At 34.9% G+C, this 18,103-nt stretch overlaps 1 long non-coding RNA gene across 1 annotated transcript in view; it reads left to right on the plus strand.

Annotated features, from left to right (window-relative positions):
- LOC131419559 (uncharacterized) overlaps positions 1-18,103 on the plus strand; it is an 85,747-nt gene that overhangs the window by 40,814 nt on the left and 26,830 nt on the right. The window contains exon 2 of the long non-coding RNA XR_009223280.1: positions 8,259-8,438. This is a non-coding gene — a long non-coding RNA (uncharacterized LOC131419559). The remainder of the gene's footprint in view (positions 1-8,258; positions 8,439-18,103) is intronic.

Genomic DNA, 18,103 nt, shown 5'->3' on the forward strand with positions numbered 1-18,103 from the left:
GTGAATCAGACACTGTCATAACTTAAATCTCAAGAGTTTCTGTAGAGAACTATTTGGTAAGTTTTTATGGTTCTAATCACTACTGAATTTGGGGACTAAAATAAGATTCTTCATCAAAGTTTAAGGGAAACTGTCCTACTATTCATTTTCAATATTGCAATGAAAATGAAAATCTAGACCAAAGATCCAACCTGGGCCTGTTTGGGAAAATCTAAAAAAACTCAACTTAGTAGCAACTATCCATAGCGTGTCTAGTAATATTAGTTTTCTCTTTAGTACACACATGTGCACACACACACAAACACACACACACAGAGCTTACTTTTTTAAAGTCAGATACATTGAGATATAATTCACATATAGAAAAACTCATCCTCAGTTGTATGAGTTTTGACACATACATATAAATCAAATACAATACAAATATTTACAGTTATGTAACCACCATCACCATCAAGATGAGAACAGTTCCATCTCCCCAAGAAATAACTTATGATCCTTTACTGTCAACCCTTGTCTTCACAGTCTGTGACAATCGCTGGTCTGCTTTCTGTCCCTTTGTGAGCATGTTTTGCCTTTGTGAGCATGTTTTGGCCATTTTTAACATTATTTCTTTATTAGAAATGTTTATTGAATATCGACCACATCAAAAGCATCATTACTCACAAAATAACACCAAAGTCTATTAATATTCAACATCCATTTCTAGTCGGAGTTCAGTGTGGTTCAGAATAAAATAAACATCAACTTGCAAAATAGCCACATGCAATATGCGAATTTCTCCCATAATCACTACACTTTTTTTAGCATTATAAGTCTAAAAATGGAGACAGTGATTGGTGGGAGGTGAAGTTAAGCTTGGTCCACATTAAGATTTCTTAATCAGTGAGTGATGGTAATTAGTTTCTGGAACTTACATTGACTTTCAAAAACACAATGCCTTTAGAGCTGCTTTGGCCATAGCTTTCATCTGCAGTCTGTCTCTGCGTTGAAGGAACTGAAGATTCTAGCTTGGCAATTCCCTGCTGATTGTGCCACCATGTAGCTAGACCTCAGCTGATTGATTTAGGTGAAATTGGCTGGAACAGATTTGTACCATTTATGGAGAAAAAAATAACTTCACAGTGTTGATGCACATGATACTCCAAGTTATGCCTTTTCAAAATCAGAAGTGAAAATCAACCAAATTGGTAAGTGTTTCTCTTGAGCTTTCCTTTAGAAAGATTCCAGCTTTGCAAAATGGAAGTTTATTTTTTGGAATAGAGTCTCTCACCCGAATTTGATGAGCCCTTATTTTTGTCAATGAATTACTCACAATAAGTTGGCAGTAGTCTTTCTCTTGTATGAATCTAGGCAATTCCTTTTGGTTTTCCCCTTGAATGGACACTTCTTTTTTATTTTAAACTAAGGCTATTTTTCAGCATAAATGAAATGAGAAGAGTTGAAATATGATTAAATTATCCTTGTAGTCAAGGAAGTACTCAATCAGATTATTCAAAATTCTATTGTGTTATTTTATTACCAAATATATTTTGTCATCCACATGAATTAATATTCAAGCCATTTATGACTTGAAATACTTCAATCTATTCCAAATAAAGAAAAACAAAAAAGTTTTAAAGCTTTTTTATCAAGTATCTACATTCTCCTATCACCAACCAGTCTCTTGTCAAACAGCAACCAATGAATCTAAATACTTCTTAAGCTTTTGAATTCATGTATGCATGACTTTCTCATCTCTCCACTTCTATAAAATTACAGTCGTCTCTATGGTAAATATGTTTATTTTTATCTGCCACTGTCTTAAATGTTATTCCAAGCACATTAGTATCTCTTCTTAGACAATTAACCTTTAATTAAGTTTTGCAAGGTACAAATAAAAATCAGATATTTTAGTTGTAAGCCTGGGAGAAAAAACTGCATGAGGCTGTCAAATGAAGTAACTCATTGACAAATTTGTCTATATGTGAAGGCAGCCTCTGTTCTAGGAAAACTTATCTTACTCCCAATCTAGGCTAGGCTCTTAAACACTGTGGTATAGTAATCTACTAATTTGACTGTTTCATTCACTAAACTGAAAATTCCTTGAGATTATGAATGTGTGGCTTAATCATTTTTGGAAGTGTTCATATAGAAAGCATCTACTAAATGTTTGTTAAATAAGTCAATATACATTGAAAATATTTCCTTCATACTATAGTATGCTGTAAAAAGAGAAGCTATCTAAATATGCAAGTAAAATATATATGCTAGGTATACAAATTAAAAACACTAACTTAAAACTGAGTTTTCATTGCTTCAGGAAGTTATCAAGAATTTAAGGCACCAAAAGTGGAGTGTAGAGCAAATGTGCTTGGAGCGTCCATAGAGACTGGACCCTAGCTGTTGAGCCCCAGCGGGCTTCCTCGAATGTTTGGCATTATGTCTCCCTAACCCAGTACAGTACACTGTGGAAGTGGCAGTGGCCAGGTAGGTCTTGCTGTTTGTGCTTTTGGTGTCATCTCCAAGAAAACATTGCCAAATCCAATGTCGTGAAGTTTTTCTCCTATGTTTTCTTCTAAAAGTTTTAGAGTTTTAGCTCTTACACTTAAGTCTTTGATTCATTTTTAGTTACTTTTAGTTACTTTAGTGTATGATGTAAAGTATGGGTTCAACTTCATTTTTTTTTGCATGTGGATATCAAGTTTTCCAACACCATTTGTTGAAAAAGGCTGTCTTTCCCCATTGAATGTTCTTGGCACCTTCATCAAAAACCATTTGACTATATATACAAGGGTTTATTTCTGGGCTCTCTATTCTGTTTCATTGATCTATATGTCTACCTTTATGTCAATACCACACTGTTTTGATTACCATAACTTCGTTGTAAGCTTTGAAGACAGAAAGTGTGAAATTTCCAACTTTGTTTCTTTTTTTCAAGGTTGTTTTGCCTTTTTTGGAGTCCTTTGAGATTCCGTATGAATTTTAGGTGTTGTATCTAAAAAGTCGTCTCCAAACGTAAGATCATCTAGATTTTCTCTTATGTTATCTTCTAGAGTTTTATAGTTTTGCATTTTACACTTAGGTCTGTGATCCATTTTGAGTTAATTTTTGTGGAGTGTGTAAGGTTTGTGTCTAAATTCATTTTTTGGCATGTTCATGTCCAGTTGTTCCAGCACCATTTGTCAAAAGACAATCTTTTCTCCATTGTAATGCATTACTCCTTTGTCAAAGATCAATTCATAAGTAATTTTTAAGGTAATATTTTTAGACTGTGATCCTATCTCCAACAAACTTTTATCCAATGGTTTTAATATTCATTGTGGATTGTCACTTGCATCAATTGTTATATTGGTGGTTGGAAAACTAACCTGATTTTAATTGTTATTTTTATAGCATAAAAATTTAATGGAATAAATTAACGCTATAATATTTTTTTATCCTCACTATATTAAAAATAAATGATATATTCCAAGTTGGGATATTTAAAAGGAAATGCAAATAAATGCTTAAACAAAGGAATAACTTGGATCAACATATAAAAATACACCATAATGCATTTGTTTTTCATTTTTAATAAAGCATTTTAATAACTTCTCATATATTGGTATAAAGGATCTTATAAATATTTTTATTTTAATGCCTTACCATGATATGAAATTTCACTCTTAGTTTGCTTATTAAAAATCATTCATGTATCCAGTCATTAATTACTCTAACCAAACAACATTTGTTATGTAGCTATTTATTTGTCCAGAACCAGGCAAAATGTTGGTGGTAGAGAGATAAAAGACACTGTACTTGCTCTCAGGAAGATTAAAATCTGGTGTGAAAACAGATTATTTTAATATAGCATGAGGAATGCTACTCAGTAATCAATAATGCTGAAAGAAGTGATTCACTGAGTACGGGCTTCAAATTATTTTTTTCTAATGTAATCAACCTCAGGTAACATATAAATTATTTAATAAATTTCTTAGAAAAAATTTGATAAGAAAAGCTTAACAATAACCAAATTGGTATCCTAAATACAATTTTTTTTTGCAGGGAAAGTTTCGCCCTGAGCTAACAATTGTTGTCAATCTTCCTCTTTTTTTTTTTTCTCGCCAAAGCCCCAGTGCATAGTTGTATATCCTAGTTGTAGGTTGTTCTGGTTTTTCTATGCAAGCCACCTCCACAGCATGGCAACTGACAGACAGGTGGTGTGGTTCCACGACCAGGAAGTGAACCCGGACCACCAAAGCGTTGAGCACCGAACTTTAACTATTAGGCCATCAGCGCTGGCTGAAATACAATTTCTTTTTATTCCTTTATTTAATAGGGTGAAAATTCCATAAGAGCATAGGTAGAAATCCAGAGGTCTTAGTTCCCTATGCAGAGTTATCAGTTTCCTGTTTTATAATTATATAAAAATTCTTTTAACTTTTTTTAATTTTAAAAATAAAATTGCTTTTTCTCACTATTTTAATGGGATATTATTGTGTGTAAAACTGATAATCAAAGACTTTGTCCTCCTCAAAGTATAATTATTGTGATTTTTGCCTACAAGGGGTTTCCATCTATTTTCATGTATTTATTTAACACCCAGGATTATAATATCCATATTATTTTGAAGTATTCATTCAGCTAAATCTTTTTTTTTTTTCCTAAAGCTTCAGTGCATGGTTGTGTATCCTAGCTGTTAGTTTAATTCTGTACGTGAGCCACCTGGTTCCATAACTGGGAAACAAGCCTGGGCCGCAATGGTAAGAGCGCCAAATCTTATCCACTAGGCCACTAGGGCTGGCTCAACTAAATCTTCTTTTTAAAGACAGAATGGAGGCAGGTAGTTTTGCAGTACATTAACTTCAGATAAAGAATTATAACCTCCATGCTCTAAATTTTGAGTCTGTTCTTTGGCCAACTACTCTGGAGGCTTCATTCCTGATTGTGGAGGGAATCGATAATCTTTGTTGTTCAACAAAAGCTGTAACACTTTTATGGAGTAGCAGATTATGAAAGATAGCATGAAAGTATCGCCTTAGTCCTATGTGACTTGAAGACCCTAACTTTCCAGCCTCTTATATTCCTCTCTGATACTTTATGAATAAGAATGATGTTATGGTTATGTAAATAATGTGGCCACCAACATGGCCATTCCCAAATAGATTTGTAACCCCGCAACATGCATCTCTATTCCCTAGTTTCCTTACATTTTAGAACTTTGACACTGAAAGTCCCTGTTAACAGCATGCATGCGTGTATGTATATGTAAATGTGTAAATATTTGTATGTATATATGTGTGCATGCATATATAAATATAAATACATATTTAAATAGATATAATTATACATAGATTTCATATACTTATATCTGAAATATAAATTTATTTTTATATAAACACACATAAAATAAATACACATACGTATATTTACTTTTTTTCCTTTTCAGGAGACTTTAGAGCAAGCCATTGCCATTTACTAGTACCACAGCAAAATTGTTCAATTAATTAGCCAGTACCAATTAATGTCTTAAGAGCACATAGAATAGCCAATTTGACAGTGGTTGAGGCTCAAAAGTCCTTCAACCTTTCTCTATCCTTTACATTATAAGAGCAGTGATGCTCTGGTAGGAGACAAGAGTTTATGGCCTCAATGACCTATTGACCTTGGACAAGCTCCTTAGCATCTCTAGTTTTTGGCTTCTGTGAAACAATAATACTACCCACCAGTTTGTGGTGACAATTACACGAGATAATGTATGTCTATTGCTTACCATTTGTTAAGCAATTTAGCATTTATTAAGTGATAATAAATTCCAGTAATTTTTCTAAACTCCAAAGTTTTTAACTAAATAGTCTAACTCTTAATAAATGGACTCTGCCTGGTTCTCCAACCTTCCCAGTGTTTCCTACCCTCCTTTTCAATACTTAGTGCTCCAACCATAATGAAATTCTTGCAGATAAGTATGCTTACCAGTTCAGAGCCTTGGGAATTTATACGTGCTAGTCTTTTTTTATTGGAATGTCTTTTCTTCTTAATCTCCTGCAAAATCCCTATTCTCCTTTCAAGGTTTAAATCCAGCATCCTTCCCTGGGGAAGCATTTTCAGATTGATTCCAGGTAGCATTGACTATTCTCACCTGTGTGCCTACAAAATCCACTATAAACCCTTATCACAGCACCTAAGTTATTGTGCATGCAAAGGACTTTTGTGAGTCTGATTCCCATTCTCAAGAGTTATCTCCTTGTGAGAGCAAGAACCATATCTGTGACACTCTACAGAGAATAGTGGCTGCTGGATAGCTGGTTTTCAAAGAATGTTTGATGAGTTGTTCATAAAAGCTTCAAGATGTTATATCATGCATGTAGTTGGCAGGCCAAAAAAAGCGATATAATGAGGAAGGACCCTTAGGACACAGGATTTACAGATAAGGAGCAAGGAGCCTTGGTACAGGCAGCACTATAAAGAGGAATTTCAGATCCTACATAAACACTGCCTGTTTTAGAAATGACATTTAGGCTTGCCTTGTTTCTGTTTAGGTAAGGGCTGGCACTATGGTTTGAATGTTTGTGTCCCCCCCACAAATTCATATGTTGAAATCCTAATGCTCGATGTGATGGTGTTAGGAGATGGGGTCTTTGGGAGGTACTTGGGTCATGAGGGTGGAGCCCTCATGAATGAGATTGGTGTTCTTGGATGGTAGTTAGTCTTTGGGTGGTGAACATGGTGTAGTCTACACAGAAATCGAAATATAATGATGTACACTTGAAATTTATATTATGTTATAAATCAATGTTACCTCGATTAAAAAAAAAAAAGACCTCACAGAGATCCCTTGACCTTTGCACCATGTGAGGACACAGCAAAAATGTGCCAAATATGAACCAGGACGAGGGCCCTCACCCAACCATGAATGCACCCCAATCTTGGACTTCTCAGCCTCCAGAACTATGAGAAAATAAATTTCTGGGCCGGCCCCGTGGCTTAGCGGTTAAGGGCACGCGCTCCGCTACTGGCGGCCAGGGTTCGGATCCCAGGAGCACACTGACACACCGCTCCTCCGGCCATGCTGAGGCCACGTCCCACATACAGCAACTAGAAGGATGTGCAACTATGACATACAACTATCTACTGGGGCTTTGGGGAAAAACAGAGGAGGAGGATTGGCAACAGATGTTAGCTCAGAGCTGGTCTTCCTGAGCAAAAAGAGGGGGATTAGCATGAATGTCAGCTCAAGGCTTATCTTCCTCACACACACAAAAAATAAATAGATAAAATTCTCTTGCTTATAAGTTACCCAGTCTTTGGTATTTTATGACAGCAGCTCAAATGGATTAAGATAGAAACCCCACACTTAGTATCAAAATCTGTATTAGGCTTCTCCAGAGAAACAGAGGATCGATCTATCTATCTATCTATCTATCTATCTATCTATCTATCTATCTATCTATGTATCTATCTATCTATCATCTATCTATCTATATATCAATCATGTGAGGAGATTTGTTCTAGGAACTGGTTTACATGATTATGGAGGCTGGGAATTCCCATAATTTGTCATCTGCAAGCTGGAGAATCAGGAAAGCTGATGGTATAATTGTCTGAGGCCTGAGAACCAGGGAGGCACCGGTGTTAGTCCCAGAATCTGAAAACCTGAGAACCAAGAGCTCCACTGTCTGAGGGCAGGAAAAGGCAGATGTCCAGCTCAAAAAGAGAGAGAGGGAATTTACCTTTCCTTAACGTTTTTATTCTTTTTGGTCCCTCAATGGATTAGATGATGCCAGCCCACATTGATGAAGGCAGACCTCTTTACTCAGTCTACTGAATCAAATGCTAATCTTTTCCAGAAACACTCTTAAGACACACCTAGAAATAATGTTTTACCAGCTATCTGGGTAGCCATCATCCCAGTCAAATTGACACATAAAATTAACTATCACAGGTAGGTTATAAAAATTCACTTTAGACTCAGTTGATTTCTGGTTTCCCAATGGAAACATTGGAATCAGGTGTGTCTCATTATCTAAGCACTCTTAGATCTCAAGAGTTTGAAGGGATTTTAAATGCACATTTATCTTTGGTTGAAAAATATGCACATATTTCTGTATGCCAAGAAATTTTTGATACTTTATTATATCAAAAATAGCATGCCAATGCACACATCTTTTTGGCCTCCTCTATAAAATATAACAAAACAGTAATATTTTACTTGTAAGGCCTGGCTGTAAAATAAATGATTTTGGTAACTTAGGAGAGTGCAAATCATCAGTAAACAATCCTCTGCTTGAATATTCTAGACTATTTGATGACATAGAAGACAACTCTTCTGATTCTCAGATGTGCGATGACAATGCAGTGTGAGTCTCCAATCTGCTTGCAGCCCATGATCCACCCTGCTGAGTGAGCTCTCTGATTGCCTCTTTGACGACATTTTATTGTTGATCACAATTTAAGGCAGCGTATTATTAATTTCTTTGGTAACTTGATTTTGCTATGCCTTTGTGCCATTCTTTTTAAAATTCTCTGTAGCATTTACATGAAGGGGGCTAAATGGAGGATGACAAATACATCTTGAGCATTAACTCCACAGGTGGTCTTGTTGAATGACTTTCTTCACTGTTCTCTGGGGAATTATGTCATTTTTCAGAGATTGAAAGTTATTTTTTAAAATTGAGTTATCATTTCTACCAGCTATAACTGTTATCTCCTACAAAGAAGGCCACATCTGCAAGAGATCTTACTCAGTGTTCCATCAAACAATATCAAATGATACTGTTTTTTACAGTCTGCTTGAATCTCACTTAAAAAATACATATTTGTTTGGGGTCCTTGATGTGATAAGAATATTAAGTGATTCTTATTACTACTGATAGAGGCATTTTTCCTATATTTGCAAGTCAAGGATAACTGTTAAGTTTAATTTTATATCAGTAAGGACTCTTAACATCTGTTAGATATTTCATCTTTCATAAATCCAGCATGAAAATGTAATTAAAATATTATTACAATTGTCAAAATTAATTTTAGAAATAACTACTTATAAAGAGTTGAGTAATATTTAGGAGCAAGTTGAAGTTGTAGTCAAGGTTATTTTCTATTTGTTATCTCCTATTTAACTGTTACTTTCCCCCATTCTGCTTGTATGGACAGTACAAATAATGTCTCATTAAACACACATTTTTTCCTCTGCATCATCTGTTTTACTTTCATAACATTGAAAACTGAGGAATTATAGCATATAGTCGTATTTTTTGCCAATAAATAAAATAGGAACACATTTGTGAAACCTACTTTTACATGGACATTCACAAGCAAGGAATATAAAAAAAAATAAAAAAAATTATGCTAAAGAGTCTATAGTATTAAAAATGATACCTAGATCCATCCTTAAAGAAATCATGATTTGGGAAAATAGTTAAAGTCTCTGAGCCATAGTTTCTCATCTTCAAGTGGGGATTATAGTGTCAAATAGTTGTGAAGATTAAGATGCGCTGAAAGTGCTTTATAGGATAAAATCACTATATAAAAGGGAACTCTTTTGATTGTTACATCTTCCATTTGCCTTTATCAACAAATCTCTCTTTTTTGAAAGACAAGCCAGAAGTTATACAACGACTCCCCATTTGTGTTGTATCACCTAAACATAGACAGGTAAGGTACTTTGTCAGTGATGGACACATCAGAGAGCCCAGAAATAAACCCATACGTATACAGTCAACTGATCTTTGACGAGGGTGCTAAGAATACACAATGAGGAAAAGACCATCTCTTCAACAAATGTTGTTGGGAACACTGGATATCCACATGTGGAAAAAAAAAAAAAATGACACAGGACCATTACCTTACACCATACACAAAAATAGACTCAAAATGGACTAAGCTTTAATGTAAGACTTGGAACTGTAAAATTCCTAGAAGGAAACATAGAGGAAATTTTCTTGACATTGGTCTTAACAATGGTTTTTGGATCTGGCAGAAAGCACGGCAACAAAAGCAAAATTAGACCGAACTACATCAAACTAAAAGTTTTCCACTCAGAAAAGGAAAGAATCAACAAAATGAAAGTCAACCTACTGAATAGGAGAAAATATTTGCAAACCATAAATCTGATAAAGAATTAATACCCAAAATATAAAAGGAACTCCTACAACTGAATAGCAAAAAACCAAATAAACCAGTTAAAAAATAGGCAAAAGAACTGAATAGACATGTTCCAAAGAAGACATACAAATGGCCAATAGGTACCTGAAAAGATGCTCAATATCACTAATCATCAGGGAAAAGCAAATCAAAGCCACAATGAGATATCACTTACAGTTGTTAGGATGACTATTATCAAATAAGCAAAAGATAGTAAGCGTTGGAAAGGATGTGGAGAAATAGAACCCTTGTACACTGTTGGTGGGAATGTAAAATGGTAGAAATGCTATAGAAAACTGTATAATAATTTCTCAAAAAATTAAAAATAAAACTACCATATTATTCAGCAATCCCATTTCTAGGTAGATATCCAAAACAGTTGAAATCAGGATCTTGAAGAGATATCTGTACTCCATGTTCATTGCAGCATTCATTATTCACAATAGCCAAGTTATGGAAACAACTTAAACGTCCATCAACAGATGAATGGCTAAAGAAAATGTGGTATATATATGTATATACAATGGAATGTATTCAATCTTGTAAAAAAGAAAATCTTGCCACGTGTGACAACATGGATGAACCTGGAAGACATCATTAAGCTAAGTGACATAAGCCAGTGACAGACGGACAAATACTGCATGATTCCACTTTTATGGGGTATCTAAAATAGTTAAATTTAAAGAAGCAGAGAAAAGAATCGTGGTGATCAGGAGCAAGGGGAAGGGGAAAATGGGGAGTTGTTATTTAATGAGTATAATGTTTCAGTTATGCAATATGAATAAGTTCTAGAGATCTGTACAGATCTAGAGTCAACAATACTATAGTTAACAATACTATATTGTAACAATACTGTATTGTCTTATAGATAACAATACTATACTGGTTAACAATACTATATTGTACACTGAAAAATATGTTAAGAGAGTAGATCTGAAGTTGTCTTCTTACTACAAAAAAGGTGGCAGCAGGAGGAAACTTCTAGAGGTGATGAACATGTTTATTATTTTGATCGTGGTGATGGATACATTAAATATGTGCAGTTTTTTTGTATTTCAACTGTACCTCAGTAAAGCTGTTAAAAGAGCACACAAGGACTTAAGGAAATTTTCACATGCCCTGGAGCCAAGCAAACTGAGTGGACAGACATTTTTATGTGATTAACAAGAATTCTCAAAGAATGAGGGGTTCTAAGTTTTTAACTTAAAATTAATTTGAAAGAGGAGAAAAAATTACTTTTGGTTTAAATGATGGCTGTGGAAAACATTTACCACATACCTAATTTTCTTAGTAATTAGAAATCTTTGAGTCTAATACAATACTAGTTTGGTGAATAAAGATTATTATGTACTTTCTATCTATGAAGATGAACATTTAATTCTCATTGTAATGGAAGTAGTGATAAATTGTAGACAATGGTGATAAATTATTGATATCAAGATGCTATGAGGAATTTATTTTTTTAAAGCAAAAACATACTAATCATTTATTTATTTATTCAAGTAATTAGTATTTATGAAACATAATATATTGACTATGATTTACATTTTGTTTTGGTTACTGGTGGGATTGTTTTCCCAGTTAGTATTTTCTAAGAAATATTCCTCTCTTTTGCACAAGGGTACCATATTTTTAATACAATGTGACACTGACATTCGCACTTGTTTTCAGTTGATTGTTCCAGAGGAGGATAACTAAACTAATTATGATCAAAAAGTTTCTGGTCTAGGATTATTAGACTTGGCCTGACCCAAGAGTATATGGTAAAGCTTTTTCCAAGAATTAAAGTTGTGACATGTAAAATTCAAAAGCCATCAGAGGACACATTCTGCATTTTGAGGAGAAAGACTGAGTTGAGTGAAAACAAGTGTATTCAAAGAGAAAAGCAGAGAGGAGGACTATCAAGGCTTGACCTTGTTCAAGTTCCTGGTTGCAGTTATTCTGAGGATTAGCTGTGTCCGTAAAATTTCAGGTACTGTGTTGCTCACTGCTTTGTTTATATTCAATACAATATCTTTCAACACACTGAAAGATATATACACTGGATTTCTGCTAGTTACAAATAAGAATTCCAGTTAACATTGTTCTTAAAATTTCTCTCATATTCATAATGAAAAGAAAATACTCCTGTTTGGAATGGAGATAAGTAATTCTTATTTATTTAAAATATGATTCTAAGTTATTTGGTGGACCCAGTAAATGGACATTGGAAGTCCCACTGTGATGACTTACATAGGAATAATTGTATTGCAATTGAGAAAATACTGCTTATTATTTACATATATGGAAAATATCTATAGACGTCTCATTTGGAAAAACACATGCAAAGCCAAACAAAACAGAGGAAGCAAAATCAACCACTGTGATAGGCAGAAAAATTGTCCCCCCAGACACATCCATGTCTTAATCTTTGGAACCTGTGAGTATGTTAGATTACAATGTCAAAAGAAAATGAAGGTTGGAGATGGAACTAAGGTTGCTAATCATCTGACCTTAAGATAAGGAGATTATCCTGGATTATCCAGGTGGGTCCAAAGTAACCACACAGATCCTTAAAAGTAAAAGAAGGAGTCAGAAGAAATCACAGGAAAATATGGCTATGGAAGAAAGTCACAGAGAGCTGCAACCTTGCAGGTCTTAAATATGGGGGAACAAGGCCTCTAGAAGCTGGAAAAGACAAGGAAACAGATTCTCCCCCAGAATCTCCAGGAAGGAATGCAGGCTGCCAATATATTGATTTTAATCCAATGAGACTGTTTCTGACTTCTGACCTACAGAACTGTAAGATAATAAATTTGTGTTGTTTTAAAACACTAAATTTGTGATAATTTATTATGGCAGCTATAGAAAAATAATTCAACCAAATAGTTCAAAAGTAATACCGAGAAGATTGAGTAGTAACCCTCATAGGAAGCAAATCTTTTCTCTAATACTCAATGATAAAAAAATCATTTTCTTATATCTTTTAAATAATTAAATTAATAAATATTTTACACAATGTAGTAAGAATACAATGGTAATGGAGATAATTTTTGAATACTGACCTCACAGAGGTAGACACTTAAATATATAATGTGATATGTCAGGGGAAATGAAGAGCATTATAGAATCTAACAGAAGGGTACCTAACCCAGATTTGGTGGAAGGAAAAGCTTTCTAATCTAAGTAGTAGTGATATAAGGAATGGCTAAGTCTTAGTCTGTCACATGGGTGGAGATGGGGTGTTAAAAGAACAAACTTTCTTGTGAAAAGACTGAGAGTTTAAATAAAGCATGACAGTCAAGAAATAAATTCAAAATAACTGGATCCAAAGTGGCAAAATGGCATGCCATTATAAGGACTCCTTTTAAGAAATACTTATTGTGTCCTTAAGTTTTTCATATCACTAGTCCTTGTACTTTCAAGATTAATTACATGTAGGTAAGGTAAATATGAGGAAAAATGGCTAATTTCCCCTCAGTAACAGATCATGAAATTATCCAGTTTTCCTGATTATGCACAACTCACTCTAACTCCTGCTATCTGTATTTCCAACCAAGGATGCACTAGAGTCTTATGACATTTTGTCTATTTTAAGAAACTGATGTCACCAAATTCATTTCTTTATAAACAAAATCAAAGCACATAATTATAATTTCAGAGATTTCCATCACATTAGCTATTCTGAACACTCACACCATCATTCTGGGAACACCAAGTTGCAACAGAAAAATAGTAACCCGTTAAATTTGTAAGTCCCAAAATACCTGAAGCATCTGCCTTTTAAGAAGATGAACTTGGAGGAGAAATTACACAGAAGATAGACTTGAGTGACAATCCATCATCAACAGTAACCCAAACACATTAAGTGTTTTTATATATGCTTTTTAAGTGTCAGTAAAGATGACACATTCCTGGGCGTCGTATAGAAGCTGCCACCGATGGAAACTGCCTTACATCATCTTTGTGTCTTTGGTTCACTCTTCACTGACCAGAAGTTGTTACAGCAGCAGCTGTAAGAAAACCATTTAAAGAACTGAATACCTTGTAAACATTGATTCCATGGAGAATGCTTTTCAATTTTGTGCATGTCCTCTGTAGTTTTAAACCTGAGTCAACCTCATCCACATGCCTACCTATGAGAGCCATCTGATAGCCAAAATTGTTAGTTAACATCAAAATTGATATTGCAAATGGAAGCTGAAAGGAAAGAACAGTATAAAGTTTGCTTTTAAAATAAATGATCTTATGTTTCAGGCAAAGTAAGTTTGGGGCAAACATAGCACTACATCAGTAGTAAGAAATCTAAACAATTTGATGTGGCAAAAATTGGTCAACCCAACACCTGGACATGGATTTTGCTTTAACAATATACATTCTAGCTACAATAATTTTTTCCTCTCTCATGTTTCCAAGACCTTCCCAGAACCAGTGAAATGAAAATTATGAATAAGATAGGTTTTCAGGGTACATGATGCTTGTCTTCTCTTCTTTTCCCAAACTCCCTCTTTCCTGGCCCTCATCTCTAGAAAGTAGGAGTGGTATACATTTTTATTTGTTTTTACTTTAGAAAAATACAAAAGAATGATTTCACTCATATATTTCTTTTTTTATTCTAGTGTTTTTGTTCAGCAAAATCTAAATGGTTGTCTTGCTACTAAACAAATTAGTTCTGGTAAATAGCTATGCCAAGTATGGCATTGTGACAAAACCATCTGATTTGCAATGGCTGAAATCATGAGAATATTGACTTTTATTAGAAGTCAAGGTTGGTGTGTTATCTCAACAATGTCAGCAGGATCCCCAGGCTCTTTCTACGTATCCATGCCTCTATCCTCATTTAAAGCTTGTAATCTCAGGCTTGTTTTCTGATTGATTGCAAAAAGGCTGCCACAGCCCCAGACATCATGCCATCAAAAAATAACAACCAAATAGGAAGTAAGAGAAGAAAGCAAAATGCATCTATTTTATCAAGAAGGTTAGTGAGTTTTTTTTTTTCTTTTAAAATTTCCTTTTATTTCACTCCACTCTCTTCTTGCTTTCTGGTTTCTGAAGAAAATTCCAATGTAATTATTATCCTTGTTCCTCTGTAGATAAGGTGTGGTTTGTTTTTCCAACTTCTTTCAAGATTTCTCTTTACTTTGGTTTTCTGCACTATGAATATGATGTATCTAGGTACAAATTTTTCAGAATTTATCTGGCTTGGTGTTCTCTGAGCTTCCTGGATCTGTGGTTTGGTGTTTTTCATCAATTTTGGAAATTTCTCAGCCATTATTACTTAATTGTTGGCTCCCCAACAATGGCCACATCTGAATCCCCAGAATTTGTGAATATATTATGTTATATGGCAAAAACGACTTTGCAGATACGATTTGGTTAAGGATCTCAAGATGGGGACACTGTCCTGGATTTCCATGTGGGCACAACGTATTCACAATGGTATTTATAAGAAAAAAGGAAGAGTCAGAGTCCAAGAGAAGATATGAGAAGGGAAGCAGAGGTTAGAGATGTACTTCAAAATTGAAGGAGCCACAAGCCAAGCAATATGGGTGGCCTCTAGAAGCTGGAAAAAGCAAGAAAACAGATTCTCCCTTAGAGCCACCATAGGGAGCACAGCCCTGCTAACACCTTAATTTCGACTCACTGAGACCCGCTTTTTATTTCTGATCTCCACAACTGTAAAATAATAAATTTGTGGTAAGCCACTAAGTTTGTGGTAATTTGTTACAGCAGCAATATGTACCAGAAGCAATTTTTAAGATCCTAATAATCTACTCTGCTACTTTAATTAATAATTTCCCAGGTTACATGAAACTAATTAATTCATTGTTCAAAAATTCCAGATTCTGGAAAAGATCTCTCTCTCTTCCCTCTTAGCTTAATTAGATAATTCTCAAAAGTAGGTTCAGATGTCACTCCAAGCTATTTTTTTTAATTTATTTTATTTTATTTTTTTGGTAAGGAAGATTCGCCCTAAGCTAACATCCATTGCCAATCTTCCTCTTTTTTTTTGCTTGAGGAAGATTAGCCCTGAGCGAACATCCATGCCAATCTTCCTCTATTTTGCATGTGGGATGCCTCCACAGCATGGCTGATAAGTGGAGTAGGTCCATGCCCAGGATCCAAACCCATGAACCCGGCTGCCAAAGTGGAGCACGCAGAACTTTAACCACTTGGCCGTGGGGCTGGACCCTATTTATTTATTTTTTGTTGAGGTAACATTGGTTTATAACATTATATAGATTTCAGGTGTACATCATTATAATTCAACTTCTGTATACACTGCATTGTGTTCACTACCAAAGGTCTAGTTTCCATCCATCACTGTACAAATGACCCCCTTTATCCATTTCACCCTCCTCCCATTCCTTTCCCCTCTGATAACCACCAGTCTGTTCTCTGAGTCTATGTGTTTGTTTATTTATTGCTGTTTTTATCTTCCATATATGAGTGAAATCATATGATATTTGTCTCTCTCCATCTGACTTATTTCACTTAGCACAATACCCTCAAGGTCCATCTATACTGACAGAAATGATAAGATTTCATCTTTTTTATAGCTGAGTAGTAATCCATTGTGTGTGTGTATGTATACATATACCACTTCTCTATCCATTCATCTGTCAGTGGGCATTTAGGTTGTTTCCATGTCTTAGCTACTGTAAATAATGCTACAATGAACATAGGAGTGCATATATCTTTTCAAATTAGTGGTTTCATATTCTTTGGATAAACACTCAGAAGTGGAATAGCTGGATTATATGGTAGTTCTAGTCCTAATTTTTTGAGGAATCTCTATATTGTTTTCCATAGTGGCTGCACCAATTTATGTTCCCATCAGCAGTGTATGAGGGTTCTGTTTTCTCCACATTCTCTTTAACATTTGTTATTTCTTGTCTTTTTAATAATAGCCATTTTGGTGGGCATGAGGTGATATCTCATTGTGGTTTTGATTTGCATTTTCCTAATAGTTAGTGATGTTGAACATCTTTTCATATGCCTGTTAGCCATCTGTATACTTTCTTTGGAAAAAAGTCTGTTTAGATCCTCTGCCCGTTTTTTTGTGTGTGTGAGGAAGATTGGCCCTGAGCGAGCATCTGTTGCCAATCCTCCTCTTTTTGCTCGAGGAAGATTGTTGCTGAGTCAACATTTGTGCCAATCCTCCTCCATTTTGTACGTGGGACGCTGCCGCAGTGTGGCTTGACGAGTGGTGCCTAGGTCCGTGCCTGGGATCTGAACCCATGAACCCTGGGCCACTGAAGCGGAGCACGTGAACCCAACCACTATGCCACTGGGCTGGCCCCCTCTGCCTATTTTTTCATTGAGTTGTTTGGTATTTTGTTGTTGAGTTGTATGAGTTCTTTATATATTTTGGAGAATCATCTCTTATCAGACATACAGTTTGCAAATATCTTCTTCCAGTTGGTAGGTTATCTTTCTGTTTTGTTGATGGTTTTCTTTGCTGTCCAAAGCTTTTTAGTTTGATATAGTCCCATTTGTTTATTTTGCTCTTGTTTCCCTTGCCTGATGAGACATATTCAAAAAGATACTGCTAAGACTAATTTTAAAGTGCATACTGTCTATGTCTTCTTCAAGGAGTTTTATGGTTTCAGGTTTTACATTCAAGTCTTCAATCCATTTTGAGTTAATTTTTTTGTATGATATAAAGTAGTGATCTAGTTTCATTCCTTTGCCTGTGGCTGTACAGTTTTCCCAACGCGATTTATTGAAGAGACTTTCCTTTTTCCATTGTATGTTCTTGGCTCTTTTTTTCGAAAAATTAGCTGTCCATAAATGAGTTTATTTCTGGTTTCTCAGTTCTGTTCCATTGATCTGTGGGTCTGTTTGTCTGCCAATACCATGCTGTTTTGATTACTATAGCTTTGTAGTATACTTTGAAATCAAGGAGTGTGGTAACTCCAAGTTTGTTCCTTTTTCTCAGGATTCCTTTGACTATTCAGGGTCTTTTGTTGTTTCATTAAATTTTAGAATTTTTGTTATATTTCCATGAAAAATGTCATTG

Source organism: Diceros bicornis, chromosome 21 (genome assembly GCF_020826845.1).
Source record: "Diceros bicornis minor isolate mBicDic1 chromosome 21, mDicBic1.mat.cur, whole genome shotgun sequence".
Taxonomy (NCBI): Eukaryota; Metazoa; Chordata; class Mammalia; order Perissodactyla; family Rhinocerotidae; genus Diceros; species Diceros bicornis.